Raw genomic sequence first — 17,920 nt, forward strand, 5'->3', positions numbered from 1 at the left:
TTACACAACAGGATCAACTCTTTCACACTCACTCCACTCCATTTCATGCCCATCCAAGCTGCTTTACAAATGAACTCCTTTACAAATTACAACCACAGCAACATACACACACCACAACGCTGTTTAGCCCCTACAACCTCTGCCTCCATTCAATCACATCATGGCTCAGCTCTCGCCCAACTTCATATGCAAGCCTCTGGCCCTTGGTACCTTTGCTTCACAAACATTTATCTCCCTCACATTTCAATTTAACAACTCATCCAGCATCCACTGCGCTTTGTCAGAAAACGCTTACTAAAACCCACCATCCTATGTGTGTGCACGACGGCTTCCTCACATCTCTACGCAACCCTCCGGCCCTAAGTCTCACGCTATGTCCCTTCATTCTACAATCCCCAACCAGTAGAAATAGTTTATCGTTATCTACCTTCTCTTTTCCTATTCATGTCTTCAAGACTTTCATCATACCCCCCATTAACATTCTCAATTCTACAGACCACAGGCCGAAATGATATGATCTCTCCTTCCATCTTGACCATGCAAGTCCAGGTATCATTCTTGTAAATCAGTATTCTACTCCTTTCAGAAGGTGTGCTGCCCAGATCCGCTCACAGTACTCCAAGTGGGGTCTATCTAACCAGGGTTTTGTAGAACTGCAGCATAACTTCAGCATCTTTCTACTTAGAAAGGACAGCAATCTGTTTGCTTTCTGGATTATTTTCTGTACGTGTCCGTGACATTTTAAAGATGTATGCACCTGAACCCCCAAGTCTCCTTGGACATGCACTTCATACCATCCAGGAAAATACCTTGATCTGTCCCTTCTTGATCCAAAAATGGATAGCCTCACTATTGCTTTCATTCAAATGCTTTTGCCACAGTTTTGCTCATTGACTTAATCTATCAATATCCCCTTGCAATTTTATGCTGTCATCTACACAGTCTACAATGCAGCCTAACTTTGTGTCATCCACAAATTATGATATATGACTTTCTGTGCCATTATCCATTTCCTTAATAAATAACATCAATAATTGAGGCCCGAACACAAGTCCTTGTGAGACACGACTGGTTACATCCTGCCAATTGTCTACCTATCCATTGTCTCTACTTTCTATCACCTGCCACTCAAACAATTTCCGAGCCATGTCAGGAATTTGCCCTCAATTCTGTTGGCTTCTACCTACTTAAGTGGACTTTGTCAAATTCCTTCTGGAAGTCCATGTAATCAACATCTATGGACATTATTCCCTGACAGCTCCCTTAGTCCCCTCTGCAATGAATTTGTCAGGCACGACCTACCTGTCATGTGGCTCTCCCTGATTAACTCAACAATGTTTGAGGTGCTCACTTATCCCATCCTTGATTATAGACTCCAACAAATTCCCTGCCATAGGTGCTCAGCTCCATGCTCTGCAATTCCCGACTTTTCCGAGTTCTCCACTCTAAAAAAGCGTGACTGACACGTGCAACAATCCAATCCGGAGGGACGACTCCTGTATCCTGGGAATTTTGAACGATGACAGTTAGGGCTTCTATGAGGCGCTTGTCTCCTTGTTTTAACACCCGCCGATGGAAACCGCCAAATCCCAGGCATTTGTCACCCTTTGATTCCAGTCATTTCCTCATTATCGATGTTTTACTCACCTTCATTTTATTCGGTTGTTTTTCCCGATCCATTTTTCATTTCATCGGGATTTCTGGCAAGCTATCCTCCTTTTCTACTGAAAATACCGAGGCAAAAGTAATGATGCAACATCTCTGCCATTTCCCCGGAGTCACTAACAATGCCCCACCTTCTCTTGACCACCCGCTTTCCCTTTAGGCCAGCGGAACAAATCTTCTTGATTTTGATGTCCCTGGAAATATTCCATTCAAAATTCCTTTTGGTAGCTCTTTTACACTGCTTTGTGTCTTTCCCGCTCTCTGTAACTTTCCCAATCAGCAGGATCTATGCTGAGATTTTTGTCAATGACTGTTTTCTTCTGTGAAGCCGAGCTTTCCCTCTCAGCGGGATCAACTGGTTTTCTATTGTCTTCAATGTTTCCTTAAACATTCTCCAGTCTTCTTCAGTTCTTTGAGCCATCAGCAGATTTTCCCACCTTATTGTGGACGGTCTCGGTCTCATCTCGTTCAAGGCGGCTTTACCGAACTCTCCAACTCCAGCAGCAGATGCATGCTTTGTACTTTCAAACACTACCTTGAACTGGGTCGCGTTATCATCGCTGTATGATAAGTGGCCACGCACGACTAGCTCACTCATTAAATCCAACTCATTACTCATTACTAAATCCAGGAGGCATTCAGGACATAATGCAGTAAGAAACAGTCCTGGCAATACACCAGACATGCACTACCTTTCTGACAAATGCTTGACTACATCTCTAAATCTCTGTGCACATTAAAATCCCTCAGGTGTAGTACTCTGGCTTTGTTACATATTACCTAGTTTTCTGCATTTTTACCATCTAGGACTCAGAGATGCTACCAGGCGGTCTGTACATAACACCTATTACAATTTTAGGCATTCGACTATTCCTCAGTTGCACCCACACGGTCTCCACTGAATGCATTCCCTTCATTATGTCCTCTCTCATCATTGAAAGAATTTTGTTTCTAATCACGGAGGCCACTCCACCATCTCTGCCATTTTCCATATCCGTCCTTTACCACTATCCTATAACCTCGGTCAGGTTATTAGGACAGATGTTAGGGGTAGATTCTTCACTCAGCGGGTTGTGAGTTCATGGAATGCCCTGCCCGTATCAGTGGTGAACTCTCCTTCTTTATGGTCATTTAAGCGGGCATTGGATAGGCATGTGGAAGTTATTGGGCTAGTATAGGTTAGGTAGGATTCGGTCGGCGCAACATCGAGGGCCGAAGGGCCTGTACTGCGCTGTATCCTTCCATGTTCTATGTTCTTCACAATTATCCTTCTGGGGATCACCTTTTGCTTTGCTCAATCTGCAGCACACTCTCCGTGGTCAATATCTCACGCCAGAGTGCTCCACCATTCAAACTGATTACCATCGATCCACCTCAACTGCACCTCCCTTCCAGAATTCCCTGAGATATCAAAACTCCATCCACTGACCCTTAAGTATCCTCAACAGTAGAACACACACCACTCTCTGGAGAATATCATTCTAAAGATTAACAACACAATAACTGCCGAAAGTTCGCCTCATCTCAGTCTGAGATGATAGGAAATACAGTCTGAAAATCCAAGTCATTGGCACCTATTGCTTCTGCTTTATCCACCCGACTGTTAATGAACACAACATTTTCTTGCATTTAGTCCAACATGAGTTTCCTTTTCTCAAAGCATCTTGACAGTGTCTTCAAATAGTATGATTATCTTAGTGCACAGTTAAGATTTCTAAAGTAATATCCTTATTCACTAATGTCCTTCTGTCTTCCTTAAATGTCAGGGGCTACTCCTCTTTCCAAATTCCACCTTACTGTTGTTAATAGTCTGCACTCTGGAAATGTTATTCCTTTACCTTGGTCATCTTGTAACTAAGGCACGGTGATGTCAATTAGATCGAACCATTCATCTCCATTTGTACCATTGTTAGGGCGATCTTTTTGTGAAGTCTTCGCCTGTTCAGATAATAAGCCTTGATTTTTGTACCTGGCAAATACTCACTCTTTGCACTTATCTTATTATTTGTCGCTGATGTGTAATAATCATCATTACAAGGATTGAACTTGCTGTGTTTGCTGACCCATTCTTCCTGCCTTAACCATATCGATACACCGTTGTATGAACTCGACTGGTGAGTGCAGATATTGTCAAACTCCCTTCACCTGACAAGCCCTCACCACAACGTTGTTGCTTTCAGGCCCTATCCACACCACTAGTTAGACGGTTGTTAGAAAACAGGGGAACGCTGACATCGATCAGGGAAGTGTGATCCTCGTAAGTGAGGCATCAATTGACAAAAACCACCGTTTGTGCTCTTCAATAAAACACTTGCTGCTCTGGTGTTCCTGGTGCGTTTGCTCCAATCTCAAGCAGTAATGGTGTGTTTGTGTATTGGGGGAAGAAGGTGAACAATGAAATTGGGCAAGAAAAAGTGAGACAGAGAGACGGAGTGAGGAGTTAAAAGGACTTTGCTTGATGAATGGGAGTGTGAGAGTGCGAAGCTGTGAGCAGCCCCTGGTGGCTGCAAAAGCCTACTGCACCTGGTATTCCCAGGCGGTCTCCCATCCAAGTACTAACCAGGCCTGAGTCTGCTTAGCTTCCGAGATCAGACGAGATCGGGCGTTTTCAGACTAGTATGGCCGTAGGCACTTACACCCTGCATTTATGGTTCCTTAAAGGCACACAGTGCTGCATTTACAACAACTTGTTACCAGTCAATCATACTGCACTAAAGCATTTCTCTTTCCTTTGCCTTTCTATTCTCCCATCTCCATCTTTAGCTCCTCTACTTCACCCCCTACACACACACACACACCACACACCCACACCACACACACCCACACACGTTTATTACACAACAGGATCAACTCTTTCACACTCACTCCACTCCATTTCATGCCCATCCAAGCTGCTTTACAAATGAACTCCTTTACAAATTACAACCACAGCAACATACACACACCACAACGCTGTTTAGCCCCTACAACCTCTGCCTCCATTCAATCACATCATGGCTCAGCTCTCGCCCAACTTCATATGCAAGCCTCTGGCCCTTGGTACCTTTGCTTCACAAACATTTATCTCCCTCACATTTCAATTTAACAACTCATCCAGCATCCACTGCGCTTTGTCAGAAAACGCTTACTAAAACCCACCATCCTATGTGTGTGCACGACGGCTTCCTCACATCTCTACGCAACCCTCCGGCCCTAAGTCTCACGCTATGTCCCTTCATTCTACAATCCCCAACCAGTAGAAATAGTTTATCGTTATCTACCTTCTCTTTTCCTATTCATGTCTTCAAGACTTTCATCATACCCCCCATTAACATTCTCAATTCTACAGACCACAGGCCGAAATGATATGATCTCTCCTTCCATCTTGACCATGCAAGTCCAGGTATCATTCTTGTAAATCAGTATTCTACTCCTTTCAGAAGGTGTGCTGCCCAGATCCGCTCACAGTACTCCAAGTGGGGTCTATCTAACCAGGGTTTTGTAGAACTGCAGCATAACTTCAGCATCTTTCTACTTAGAAAGGACAGCAATCTGTTTGCTTTCTGGATTATTTTCTGTACGTGTCCGTGACATTTTAAAGATGTATGCACCTGAACCCCCAAGTCTCCTTGGACATGCACTTCATACCATCCAGGAAAATACCTTGATCTGTCCCTTCTTGATCCAAAAATGGATAGCCTCACTATTGCTTTCATTCAAATGCTTTTGCCACAGTTTTGCTCATTGACTTAATCTATCAATATCCCCTTGCAATTTTATGCTGTCATCTACACAGTCTACAATGCAGCCTAACTTTGTGTCATCCACAAATTATGATATATGACTTTCTGTGCCATTATCCATTTCCTTAATAAATAACATCAATAATTGAGGCCCGAACACAAGTCCTTGTGAGACACGACTGGTTACATCCTGCCAATTGTCTACCTATCCATTGTCTCTACTTTCTATCACCTGCCACTCAAACAATTTCCGAGCCATGTCAGGAATTTGCCCTCAATTCTGTTGGCTTCTACCTACTTAAGTGGACTTTGTCAAATTCCTTCTGGAAGTCCATGTAATCAACATCTATGGACATTATTCCCTGACAGCTCCCTTAGTCCCCTCTGCAATGAATTTGTCAGGCACGACCTACCTGTCATGTGGCTCTCCCTGATTAACTCAACAATGTTTGAGGTGCTCACTTATCCCATCCTTGATTATAGACTCCAACAAATTCCCTGCCATAGGTGCTCAGCTCCATGCTCTGCAATTCCCGACTTTTCCGAGTTCTCCACTCTAAAAAAGCGTGACTGACACGTGCAACAATCCAATCCGGAGGGACGACTCCTGTATCCTGGGAATTTTGAACGATGACAGTTAGGGCTTCTATGAGGCGCTTGTCTCCTTGTTTTAACACCCGCCGATGGAAACCGCCAAATCCCAGGCATTTGTCACCCTTTGATTCCAGTCATTTCCTCATTATCGATGTTTTACTCACCTTCATTTTATTCGGTTGTTTTTCCCGATCCATTTTTCATTTCATCGGGATTTCTGGCAAGCTATCCTCCTTTTCTACTGAAAATACCGAGGCAAAAGTAATGATGCAACATCTCTGCCATTTCCCCGGAGTCACTAACAATGCCCCACCTTCTCTTGACCACCCGCTTTCCCTTTAGGCCAGCGGAACAAATCTTCTTGATTTTGATGTCCCTGGAAATATTCCATTCAAAATTCCTTTTGGTAGCTCTTTTACACTGCTTTGTGTCTTTCCCGCTCTCTGTAACTTTCCCAATCAGCAGGATCTATGCTGAGATTTTTGTCAATGACTGTTTTCTTCTGTGAAGCCGAGCTTTCCCTCTCAGCGGGATCAACTGGTTTTCTATTGTCTTCAATGTTTCCTTAAACATTCTCCAGTCTTCTTCAGTTCTTTGAGCCATCAGCAGATTTTCCCACCTTATTGTGGACGGTCTCGGTCTCATCTCGTTCAAGGCGGCTTTACCGAACTCTCCAACTCCAGCAGCAGATGCATGCTTTGTACTTTCAAACACTACCTTGAACTGGGTCGCGTTATCATCGCTGTATGATAAGTGGCCACGCACGACTAGCTCACTCATTAAATCCAACTCATTACTCATTACTAAATCCAGGAGGCATTCAGGACATAATGCAGTAAGAAACAGTCCTGGCAATACACCAGACATGCACTACCTTTCTGACAAATGCTTGACTACATCTCTAAATCTCTGTGCACATTAAAATCCCTCAGGTGTAGTACTCTGGCTTTGTTACATATTACCTAGTTTTCTGCATTTTTACCATCTAGGACTCAGAGATGCTACCAGGCGGTCTGTACATAACACCTATTACAATTTTAGGCATTCGACTATTCCTCAGTTGCACCCACACGGTCTCCACTGAATGCATTCCCTTCATTATGTCCTCTCTCATCATTGAAAGAATTTTGTTTCTAATCACGGAGGCCACTCCACCATCTCTGCCATTTTCCATATCCGTCCTTTACCACTATCCTATAACCTCGGTCAGGTTATTAGGACAGATGTTAGGGGTAGATTCTTCACTCAGCGGGTTGTGAGTTCATGGAATGCCCTGCCCGTATCAGTGGTGAACTCTCCTTCTTTATGGTCATTTAAGCGGGCATTGGATAGGCATGTGGAAGTTATTGGGCTAGTATAGGTTAGGTAGGATTCGGTCGGCGCAACATCGAGGGCCGAAGGGCCTGTACTGCGCTGTATCCTTCCATGTTCTATGTTCTTCACAATTATCCTTCTGGGGATCACCTTTTGCTTTGCTCAATCTGCAGCACACTCTCCGTGGTCAATATCTCACGCCAGAGTGCTCCACCATTCAAACTGATTACCATCGATCCACCTCAACTGCACCTCCCTTCCAGAATTCCCTGAGATATCAAAACTCCATCCACTGACCCTTAAGTATCCTCAACAGTAGAACACACACCACTCTCTGGAGAATATCATTCTAAAGATTAACAACACAATAACTGCCGAAAGTTCGCCTCATCTCAGTCTGAGATGATAGGAAATACAGTCTGAAAATCCAAGTCATTGGCACCTATTGCTTCTGCTTTATCCACCCGACTGTTAATGAACACAACATTTTCTTGCATTTAGTCCAACATGAGTTTCCTTTTCTCAAAGCATCTTGACAGTGTCTTCAAATAGTATGATTATCTTAGTGCACAGTTAAGATTTCTAAAGTAATATCCTTATTCACTAATGTCCTTCTGTCTTCCTTAAATGTCAGGGGCTACTCCTCTTTCCAAATTCCACCTTACTGTTGTTAATAGTCTGCACTCTGGAAATGTTATTCCTTTACCTTGGTCATCTTGTAACTAAGGCACGGTGATGTCAATTAGATCGAACCATTCATCTCCATTTGTACCATTGTTAGGGCGATCTTTTTGTGAAGTCTTCGCCTGTTCAGATAATAAGCCTTGATTTTTGTACCTGGCAAATACTCACTCTTTGCACTTATCTTATTATTTGTCGCTGATGTGTAATAATCATCATTACAAGGATTGAACTTGCTGTGTTTGCTGACCCATTCTTCCTGCCTTAACCATATCGATACACCGTTGTATGAACTCGACTGGTGAGTGCAGATATTGTCAAACTCCCTTCACCTGACAAGCCCTCACCACAACGTTGTTGCTTTCAGGCCCTATCCACACCACTAGTTAGACGGTTGTTAGAAAACAGGGGAACGCTGACATCGATCAGGGAAGTGTGATCCTCGTAAGTGAGGCATCAATTGACAAAAACCACCGTTTGTGCTCTTCAATAAAACACTTGCTGCTCTGGTGTTCCTGGTGCGTTTGCTCCAATCTCAAGCAGTAATGGTGTGTTTGTGTATTGGGGGAAGAAGGTGAACAATGAAATTGGGCAAGAAAAAGTGAGACAGAGAGACGGAGTGAGGAGTTAAAAGGACTTTGCTTGATGAATGGGAGTGTGAGAGTGCGAAGCTGTGAGCAGCCCCTGGTGGCTGCAAAAGCCTACTGCACCTGGTATTCCCAGGCGGTCTCCCATCCAAGTACTAACCAGGCCTGAGTCTGCTTAGCTTCCGAGATCAGACGAGATCGGGCGTTTTCAGACTAGTATGGCCGTAGGCACTTACACCCTGCATTTATGGTTCCTTAAAGGCACACAGTGCTGCATTTACAACAACTTGTTACCAGTCAATCATACTGCACTAAAGCATTTCTCTTTCCTTTGCCTTTCTATTCTCCCATCTCCATCTTTAGCTCCTCTACTTCACCCCCTACACACACACACACACCACACACCCACACCACACACACCCACACACGTTTATTACACAACAGGATCAACTCTTTCACACTCACTCCACTCCATTTCATGCCCATCCAAGCTGCTTTACAAATGAACTCCTTTACAAATTACAACCACAGCAACATACACACACCACAACGCTGTTTAGCCCCTACAACCTCTGCCTCCATTCAATCACATCATGGCTCAGCTCTCGCCCAACTTCATATGCAAGCCTCTGGCCCTTGGTACCTTTGCTTCACAAACATTTATCTCCCTCACATTTCAATTTAACAACTCATCCAGCATCCACTGCGCTTTGTCAGAAAACGCTTACTAAAACCCACCATCCTATGTGTGTGCACGACGGCTTCCTCACATCTCTACGCAACCCTCCGGCCCTAAGTCTCACGCTATGTCCCTTCATTCTACAATCCCCAACCAGTAGAAATAGTTTATCGTTATCTACCTTCTCTTTTCCTATTCATGTCTTCAAGACTTTCATCATACCCCCCATTAACATTCTCAATTCTACAGACCACAGGCCGAAATGATATGATCTCTCCTTCCATCTTGACCATGCAAGTCCAGGTATCATTCTTGTAAATCAGTATTCTACTCCTTTCAGAAGGTGTGCTGCCCAGATCCGCTCACAGTACTCCAAGTGGGGTCTATCTAACCAGGGTTTTGTAGAACTGCAGCATAACTTCAGCATCTTTCTACTTAGAAAGGACAGCAATCTGTTTGCTTTCTGGATTATTTTCTGTACGTGTCCGTGACATTTTAAAGATGTATGCACCTGAACCCCCAAGTCTCCTTGGACATGCACTTCATACCATCCAGGAAAATACCTTGATCTGTCCCTTCTTGATCCAAAAATGGATAGCCTCACTATTGCTTTCATTCAAATGCTTTTGCCACAGTTTTGCTCATTGACTTAATCTATCAATATCCCCTTGCAATTTTATGCTGTCATCTACACAGTCTACAATGCAGCCTAACTTTGTGTCATCCACAAATTATGATATATGACTTTCTGTGCCATTATCCATTTCCTTAATAAATAACATCAATAATTGAGGCCCGAACACAAGTCCTTGTGAGACACGACTGGTTACATCCTGCCAATTGTCTACCTATCCATTGTCTCTACTTTCTATCACCTGCCACTCAAACAATTTCCGAGCCATGTCAGGAATTTGCCCTCAATTCTGTTGGCTTCTACCTACTTAAGTGGACTTTGTCAAATTCCTTCTGGAAGTCCATGTAATCAACATCTATGGACATTATTCCCTGACAGCTCCCTTAGTCCCCTCTGCAATGAATTTGTCAGGCACGACCTACCTGTCATGTGGCTCTCCCTGATTAACTCAACAATGTTTGAGGTGCTCACTTATCCCATCCTTGATTATAGACTCCAACAAATTCCCTGCCATAGGTGCTCAGCTCCATGCTCTGCAATTCCCGACTTTTCCGAGTTCTCCACTCTAAAAAAGCGTGACTGACACGTGCAACAATCCAATCCGGAGGGACGACTCCTGTATCCTGGGAATTTTGAACGATGACAGTTAGGGCTTCTATGAGGCGCTTGTCTCCTTGTTTTAACACCCGCCGATGGAAACCGCCAAATCCCAGGCATTTGTCACCCTTTGATTCCAGTCATTTCCTCATTATCGATGTTTTACTCACCTTCATTTTATTCGGTTGTTTTTCCCGATCCATTTTTCATTTCATCGGGATTTCTGGCAAGCTATCCTCCTTTTCTACTGAAAATACCGAGGCAAAAGTAATGATGCAACATCTCTGCCATTTCCCCGGAGTCACTAACAATGCCCCACCTTCTCTTGACCACCCGCTTTCCCTTTAGGCCAGCGGAACAAATCTTCTTGATTTTGATGTCCCTGGAAATATTCCATTCAAAATTCCTTTTGGTAGCTCTTTTACACTGCTTTGTGTCTTTCCCGCTCTCTGTAACTTTCCCAATCAGCAGGATCTATGCTGAGATTTTTGTCAATGACTGTTTTCTTCTGTGAAGCCGAGCTTTCCCTCTCAGCGGGATCAACTGGTTTTCTATTGTCTTCAATGTTTCCTTAAACATTCTCCAGTCTTCTTCAGTTCTTTGAGCCATCAGCAGATTTTCCCACCTTATTGTGGACGGTCTCGGTCTCATCTCGTTCAAGGCGGCTTTACCGAACTCTCCAACTCCAGCAGCAGATGCATGCTTTGTACTTTCAAACACTACCTTGAACTGGGTCGCGTTATCATCGCTGTATGATAAGTGGCCACGCACGACTAGCTCACTCATTAAATCCAACTCATTACTCATTACTAAATCCAGGAGGCATTCAGGACATAATGCAGTAAGAAACAGTCCTGGCAATACACCAGACATGCACTACCTTTCTGACAAATGCTTGACTACATCTCTAAATCTCTGTGCACATTAAAATCCCTCAGGTGTAGTACTCTGGCTTTGTTACATATTACCTAGTTTTCTGCATTTTTACCATCTAGGACTCAGAGATGCTACCAGGCGGTCTGTACATAACACCTATTACAATTTTAGGCATTCGACTATTCCTCAGTTGCACCCACACGGTCTCCACTGAATGCATTCCCTTCATTATGTCCTCTCTCATCATTGAAAGAATTTTGTTTCTAATCACGGAGGCCACTCCACCATCTCTGCCATTTTCCATATCCGTCCTTTACCACTATCCTATAACCTCGGTCAGGTTATTAGGACAGATGTTAGGGGTAGATTCTTCACTCAGCGGGTTGTGAGTTCATGGAATGCCCTGCCCGTATCAGTGGTGAACTCTCCTTCTTTATGGTCATTTAAGCGGGCATTGGATAGGCATGTGGAAGTTATTGGGCTAGTATAGGTTAGGTAGGATTCGGTCGGCGCAACATCGAGGGCCGAAGGGCCTGTACTGCGCTGTATCCTTCCATGTTCTATGTTCTTCACAATTATCCTTCTGGGGATCACCTTTTGCTTTGCTCAATCTGCAGCACACTCTCCGTGGTCAATATCTCACGCCAGAGTGCTCCACCATTCAAACTGATTACCATCGATCCACCTCAACTGCACCTCCCTTCCAGAATTCCCTGAGATATCAAAACTCCATCCACTGACCCTTAAGTATCCTCAACAGTAGAACACACACCACTCTCTGGAGAATATCATTCTAAAGATTAACAACACAATAACTGCCGAAAGTTCGCCTCATCTCAGTCTGAGATGATAGGAAATACAGTCTGAAAATCCAAGTCATTGGCACCTATTGCTTCTGCTTTATCCACCCGACTGTTAATGAACACAACATTTTCTTGCATTTAGTCCAACATGAGTTTCCTTTTCTCAAAGCATCTTGACAGTGTCTTCAAATAGTATGATTATCTTAGTGCACAGTTAAGATTTCTAAAGTAATATCCTTATTCACTAATGTCCTTCTGTCTTCCTTAAATGTCAGGGGCTACTCCTCTTTCCAAATTCCACCTTACTGTTGTTAATAGTCTGCACTCTGGAAATGTTATTCCTTTACCTTGGTCATCTTGTAACTAAGGCACGGTGATGTCAATTAGATCGAACCATTCATCTCCATTTGTACCATTGTTAGGGCGATCTTTTTGTGAAGTCTTCGCCTGTTCAGATAATAAGCCTTGATTTTTGTACCTGGCAAATACTCACTCTTTGCACTTATCTTATTATTTGTCGCTGATGTGTAATAATCATCATTACAAGGATTGAACTTGCTGTGTTTGCTGACCCATTCTTCCTGCCTTAACCATATCGATACACCGTTGTATGAACTCGACTGGTGAGTGCAGATATTGTCAAACTCCCTTCACCTGACAAGCCCTCACCACAACGTTGTTGCTTTCAGGCCCTATCCACACCACTAGTTAGACGGTTGTTAGAAAACAGGGGAACGCTGACATCGATCAGGGAAGTGTGATCCTCGTAAGTGAGGCATCAATTGACAAAAACCACCGTTTGTGCTCTTCAATAAAACACTTGCTGCTCTGGTGTTCCTGGTGCGTTTGCTCCAATCTCAAGCAGTAATGGTGTGTTTGTGTATTGGGGGAAGAAGGTGAACAATGAAATTGGGCAAGAAAAAGTGAGACAGAGAGACGGAGTGAGGAGTTAAAAGGACTTTGCTTGATGAATGGGAGTGTGAGAGTGCGAAGCTGTGAGCAGCCCCTGGTGGCTGCAAAAGCCTACTGCACCTGGTATTCCCAGGCGGTCTCCCATCCAAGTACTAACCAGGCCTGAGTCTGCTTAGCTTCCGAGATCAGACGAGATCGGGCGTTTTCAGACTAGTATGGCCGTAGGCACTTACACCCTGCATTTATGGTTCCTTAAAGGCACACAGTGCTGCATTTACAACAACTTGTTACCAGTCAATCATACTGCACTAAAGCATTTCTCTTTCCTTTGCCTTTCTATTCTCCCATCTCCATCTTTAGCTCCTCTACTTCACCCCCTACACACACACACACACCACACACCCACACCACACACACCCACACACGTTTATTACACAACAGGATCAACTCTTTCACACTCACTCCACTCCATTTCATGCCCATCCAAGCTGCTTTACAAATGAACTCCTTTACAAATTACAACCACAGCAACATACACACACCACAACGCTGTTTAGCCCCTACAACCTCTGCCTCCATTCAATCACATCATGGCTCAGCTCTCGCCCAACTTCATATGCAAGCCTCTGGCCCTTGGTACCTTTGCTTCACAAACATTTATCTCCCTCACATTTCAATTTAACAACTCATCCAGCATCCACTGCGCTTTGTCAGAAAACGCTTACTAAAACCCACCATCCTATGTGTGTGCACGACGGCTTCCTCACATCTCTACGCAACCCTCCGGCCCTAAGTCTCACGCTATGTCCCTTCATTCTACAATCCCCAACCAGTAGAAATAGTTTATCGTTATCTACCTTCTCTTTTCCTATTCATGTCTTCAAGACTTTCATCATACCCCCCATTAACATTCTCAATTCTACAGACCACAGGCCGAAATGATATGATCTCTCCTTCCATCTTGACCATGCAAGTCCAGGTATCATTCTTGTAAATCAGTATTCTACTCCTTTCAGAAGGTGTGCTGCCCAGATCCGCTCACAGTACTCCAAGTGGGGTCTATCTAACCAGGGTTTTGTAGAACTGCAGCATAACTTCAGCATCTTTCTACTTAGAAAGGACAGCAATCTGTTTGCTTTCTGGATTATTTTCTGTACGTGTCCGTGACATTTTAAAGATGTATGCACCTGAACCCCCAAGTCTCCTTGGACATGCACTTCATACCATCCAGGAAAATACCTTGATCTGTCCCTTCTTGATCCAAAAATGGATAGCCTCACTATTGCTTTCATTCAAATGCTTTTGCCACAGTTTTGCTCATTGACTTAATCTATCAATATCCCCTTGCAATTTTATGCTGTCATCTACACAGTCTACAATGCAGCCTAACTTTGTGTCATCCACAAATTATGATATATGACTTTCTGTGCCATTATCCATTTCCTTAATAAATAACATCAATAATTGAGGCCCGAACACAAGTCCTTGTGAGACACGACTGGTTACATCCTGCCAATTGTCTACCTATCCATTGTCTCTACTTTCTATCACCTGCCACTCAAACAATTTCCGAGCCATGTCAGGAATTTGCCCTCAATTCTGTTGGCTTCTACCTACTTAAGTGGACTTTGTCAAATTCCTTCTGGAAGTCCATGTAATCAACATCTATGGACATTATTCCCTGACAGCTCCCTTAGTCCCCTCTGCAATGAATTTGTCAGGCACGACCTACCTGTCATGTGGCTCTCCCTGATTAACTCAACAATGTTTGAGGTGCTCACTTATCCCATCCTTGATTATAGACTCCAACAAATTCCCTGCCATAGGTGCTCAGCTCCATGCTCTGCAATTCCCGACTTTTCCGAGTTCTCCACTCTAAAAAAGCGTGACTGACACGTGCAACAATCCAATCCGGAGGGACGACTCCTGTATCCTGGGAATTTTGAACGATGACAGTTAGGGCTTCTATGAGGCGCTTGTCTCCTTGTTTTAACACCCGCCGATGGAAACCGCCAAATCCCAGGCATTTGTCACCCTTTGATTCCAGTCATTTCCTCATTATCGATGTTTTACTCACCTTCATTTTATTCGGTTGTTTTTCCCGATCCATTTTTCATTTCATCGGGATTTCTGGCAAGCTATCCTCCTTTTCTACTGAAAATACCGAGGCAAAAGTAATGATGCAACATCTCTGCCATTTCCCCGGAGTCACTAACAATGCCCCACCTTCTCTTGACCACCCGCTTTCCCTTTAGGCCAGCGGAACAAATCTTCTTGATTTTGATGTCCCTGGAAATATTCCATTCAAAATTCCTTTTGGTAGCTCTTTTACACTGCTTTGTGTCTTTCCCGCTCTCTGTAACTTTCCCAATCAGCAGGATCTATGCTGAGATTTTTGTCAATGACTGTTTTCTTCTGTGAAGCCGAGCTTTCCCTCTCAGCGGGATCAACTGGTTTTCTATTGTCTTCAATGTTTCCTTAAACATTCTCCAGTCTTCTTCAGTTCTTTGAGCCATCAGCAGATTTTCCCACCTTATTGTGGACGGTCTCGGTCTCATCTCGTTCAAGGCGGCTTTACCGAACTCTCCAACTCCAGCAGCAGATGCATGCTTTGTACTTTCAAACACTACCTTGAACTGGGTCGCGTTATCATCGCTGTATGATAAGTGGCCACGCACGACTAGCTCACTCATTAAATCCAACTCATTACTCATTACTAAATCCAGGAGGCATTCAGGACATAATGCAGTAAGAAACAGTCCTGGCAATACACCAGACATGCACTACCTTTCTGACAAATGCTTGACTACATCTCTAAATCTCTGTGCACATTAAAATCCCTCAGGTGTAGTACTCTGGCTTTGTTACATATTACCTAGTTTTCTGCATTTTTACCATCTAGGACTCAGAGATGCTACCAGGCGGTCTGTACATAACACCTATTACAATTTTAGGCATTCGACTATTCCTCAGTTGCACCCACACGGTCTCCACTGAATGCATTCCCTTCATTATGTCCTCTCTCATCATTGAAAGAATTTTGTTTCTAATCACGGAGGCCACTCCACCATCTCTGCCATTTTCCATATCCGTCCTTTACCACTATCCTATAACCTCGGTCAGGTTATTAGGACAGATGTTAGGGGTAGATTCTTCACTCAGCGGGTTGTGAGTTCATGGAATGCCCTGCCCGTATCAGTGGTGAACTCTCCTTCTTTATGGTCATTTAAGCGGGCATTGGATAGGCATGTGGAAGTTATTGGGCTAGTATAGGTTAGGTAGGATTCGGTCGGCGCAACATCGAGGGCCGAAGGGCCTGTACTGCGCTGTATCCTTCCATGTTCTATGTTCTTCACAATTATCCTTCTGGGGATCACCTTTTGCTTTGCTCAATCTGCAGCACACTCTCCGTGGTCAATATCTCACGCCAGAGTGCTCCACCATTCAAACTGATTACCATCGATCCACCTCAACTGCACCTCCCTTCCAGAATTCCCTGAGATATCAAAACTCCATCCACTGACCCTTAAGTATCCTCAACAGTAGAACACACACCACTCTCTGGAGAATATCATTCTAAAGATTAACAACACAATAACTGCCGAAAGTTCGCCTCATCTCAGTCTGAGATGATAGGAAATACAGTCTGAAAATCCAAGTCATTGGCACCTATTGCTTCTGCTTTATCCACCCGACTGTTAATGAACACAACATTTTCTTGCATTTAGTCCAACATGAGTTTCCTTTTCTCAAAGCATCTTGACAGTGTCTTCAAATAGTATGATTATCTTAGTGCACAGTTAAGATTTCTAAAGTAATATCCTTATTCACTAATGTCCTTCTGTCTTCCTTAAATGTCAGGGGCTACTCCTCTTTCCAAATTCCACCTTACTGTTGTTAATAGTCTGCACTCTGGAAATGTTATTCCTTTACCTTGGTCATCTTGTAACTAAGGCACGGTGATGTCAATTAGATCGAACCATTCATCTCCATTTGTACCATTGTTAGGGCGATCTTTTTGTGAAGTCTTCGCCTGTTCAGATAATAAGCCTTGATTTTTGTACCTGGCAAATACTCACTCTTTGCACTTATCTTATTATTTGTCGCTGATGTGTAATAATCATCATTACAAGGATTGAACTTGCTGTGTTTGCTGACCCATTCTTCCTGCCTTAACCATATCGATACACCGTTGTATGAACTCGACTGGTGAGTGCAGATATTGTCAAACTCCCTTCACCTGACAAGCCCTCACCACAACGTTGTTGCTTTCAGGCCCTATCCACACCACTAGTTAGACGGTTGTTAGAAAACAGGGGAACGCTGACATCGATCAGGGAAGTGTGATCCTCGTAAGTGAGGCATCAATTGACAAAAACCACCGTTTGTGCTCTTCAATAAAACACTTGCTGCTCTGGTGTTCCTGGTGCGTTTGCTCCAATCTCAAGCAGTAATGGTGTGTTTGTGTATTGGGGGAAGAAGGTGAACAATGAAATTGGGCAAGAAAAAGTGAGACAGAGAGACGGAGTGAGGAGTTAAAAGGACGTTGCTTGATGAATGGGAGTGTGAGAGTGCGAAGCTGTGAGCAGCCCCTGGTGGCTGCAAAAGCCTACTGCACCTGGTATTCCCAGGCGGTCTCCCATCCAAGTACTAACCAGGCCTGAGTCTGCTTAGCTTCCGAGATCAGGCGTTTTCAGACTAGTATGGCCGTAGGCACTTACACCCTGCATTTATGGTTCCTTAAAGGCACACAGTGCTGCATTTACAACAACTTGTTACCAGTCAATCATACTGCACTAAAGCATTTCTCTTTCCTTTGCCTTTCTATTCTCCCATCTCCATCTTTAGCTCCTCTA

General features: G+C 43.8%; 3 non-coding genes and 1 pseudogene across 3 annotated transcripts; all 4 read right to left on the reverse strand.

The window, feature by feature from the left end:
• Positions 1-4,176: 4,176 nt before the first annotated feature.
• LOC132830637 (5S ribosomal RNA) lies at positions 4,177-4,295 on the reverse strand. The gene has a single exon (XR_009646415.1). It is a non-coding gene; the product is annotated as a 5S ribosomal RNA (ribosomal RNA).
• A 4,379-nt stretch (positions 4,296-8,674) lies between these two features.
• Positions 8,675-8,793, reverse strand: LOC132830638 (5S ribosomal RNA). Its single transcript, XR_009646416.1, has one exon. It is a non-coding gene; the product is annotated as a 5S ribosomal RNA (ribosomal RNA).
• A 4,379-nt stretch (positions 8,794-13,172) lies between these two features.
• Positions 13,173-13,291, reverse strand: LOC132830639 (5S ribosomal RNA). The gene has a single exon (XR_009646417.1). It is a non-coding gene; the product is annotated as a 5S ribosomal RNA (ribosomal RNA).
• A 4,379-nt stretch (positions 13,292-17,670) lies between these two features.
• On the reverse strand, positions 17,671-17,779 carry LOC132830665 (5S ribosomal RNA; annotated as a pseudogene).
• Positions 17,780-17,920: the final 141 nt, after the last annotated feature.

This window comes from Hemiscyllium ocellatum, chromosome 31 (genome assembly GCF_020745735.1).
Source record: "Hemiscyllium ocellatum isolate sHemOce1 chromosome 31, sHemOce1.pat.X.cur, whole genome shotgun sequence".
In the NCBI taxonomy this organism is placed as follows: domain Eukaryota; kingdom Metazoa; phylum Chordata; class Chondrichthyes; order Orectolobiformes; family Hemiscylliidae; genus Hemiscyllium; species Hemiscyllium ocellatum.